This window comes from Echinops telfairi, unplaced genomic scaffold (assembly GCF_000313985.2).
Source record: "Echinops telfairi isolate 266 unplaced genomic scaffold, ASM31398v2 ScPeMD7_3533;HRSCAF=4204_0, whole genome shotgun sequence".
In the NCBI taxonomy this organism is placed as follows: Eukaryota; Metazoa; Chordata; class Mammalia; order Afrosoricida; family Tenrecidae; genus Echinops; species Echinops telfairi.
In genome coordinates this window covers 50,056,488-50,058,494 of record NW_022107431.1, presented here as the reverse complement: position 1 = coordinate 50,058,494, position 2,007 = coordinate 50,056,488, and positions in this window count along the sequence as shown.

Here is a 2,007-nt window from a genome sequence, read left to right as displayed (position 1 = left end):
CAACCCCCACCTCCTTTCTAGCTGGCTACCATATGTATCCCTGGATTTGGTCTGACCCCTGCCATACTACCTGGACCTCACCCCAGGAATGTATGTGTACAGTATCTTTTCCCCTACACCCTGCTTGAATTTTTAAGCTTACCTCATTGTACTCATCCTTTGTGCTTGGCTTACTTCACTTAGCATAATTTCCTTATGCGTAGTATTCCATTTTGATTTTTATATCAGGCTCCAACAATGAAACTCCAAGAAAATGTGATGGACCTTAGATTAGGCAAGAAAATGTCTAACTTCGCTTTTGATTCCCCCAAAGAGCTTATAACAGTGTCCTCTTACAGAGTAGGCCATTCAGTGTTCAGTGAAATGGATTGACACAGTGGCTGTAACAATAGCCTCAAACATAAGAAAGACTGAGGGCAGCACAGGTCCAAGTAGTGTTTTTTTCTGTTATACAGCGGTTCACTATGAGTTAGAAATAACTAGATGGCACCTAACACCAGCAATATGGATATAAATAACCTCACTGTCGCCCAGTGTCTTTGTCACAGTGACTAGTTGTCATCTTATAGACACAGATGAATTTATGTTGCCTGACAGGTGCAGTTATCTCTCTTAAAGGGCTTCTGTGTTTAGGCAATGAAGCTATTCTGTGTGACAATATAAAGATTGACACATGATATTATGTGTTTCTTAAAACCTATAGAGCTATTCACACAAAGAATGCATGCTAATGTAAACCATGAACTTTAGTTAATAGTAATGTATCAGTTAATATTGGTTCAACAATAGAGGAACGCTGTATAGGGGGAGAGAGAGTATAAGGAAACTATATTTTCTGCACTATTTTTCTGTTAAAAATTATTTTTTAAATTGCTCAAAAATAAAGGCTACCTTTCAGCACCATTTTTACAAGAGGGCATCCTTTACAATGTGATGGATAATGTAAATGGACTTTCAGCTATTGAACCACCACTGCATCCTGGAATGAATCCCACTTGGTTATGATGAATGATTCGTTTTATATACTTTGTATTCTATTGGCCCAAATTTTGTTAAGGATTTTTGCATTAATGTTCATTGGAGATATTGGTCTGTAGTTCTCTATTCTTGTGGGATCCTTGCCCACTTTTGGTATGTATCAGTGTTATACTAGCTTCATAGAATGAGTTTTGGGGTTTGCTGTCCTTTTGTGTGCTCTGGAAGAGTTTGGGGTCAATTCCTCCCTGAGTGCTTGGTAGAATTCTCCTGGGAAGCCATCTGGGCCAGAATCTTTTTTAGTTGGTAGTTCCTTGATAGCCTTATCTATTTCTCCTTTTGTTATGGGTCTGTTCAGGTTCTTAACATTTATGTGGGATAATCTGGGGAGAGATTGTTTTTCCAAGTGTTTGTCCATGTCTTCCAAGTTGTTATATTCGTTAGCGTACTGACTTTGTAGTACTGTGTAATTAACCTTTTAGTTTCATTGGGGTCTGTTGTAATAGTCACTGTTTCAACCCTCATCCTGGCTATTGATGTCTGCTCCTTCCTTTCTTTGGTTAGGTCTGCCAGTGGTTTGTAGATTCTGTTAATCCTTCCAAAGAACCAGTATTTTTTTCTGCATTGGCATTTTGCATTGCTTCCTTTTCCCCCCACCCATTTATCTCTGCCCTGATTTTTTTTTTAAAGTATTTATTTTCTTTTACTATTAGAGGGATTATTCTGTTGACTGTTCCAAATGCTGGAGGTTTTGTGAGAGCATATCAACCACAAGTCTGTCTTCCTTTTTTGTATGTGCATTTATCATTATGAAACCTCCACTGGTAACTGCTATTGCTGGATCCCCTAGGTTTTAGTACATTGCATTCTCATTCTCATTCGTTTCTAAAAACTTCCTAATTTCATCTCTAATTTGGGCTAGTGACCATTCTTTTTTTTTAATTTCTTTTTTTTTTAACATTTTATTAGGGGCTCATACAACTGTTATCGCAATCCATACACACATCAATTGTGTAAAGCGCATTTGTACAT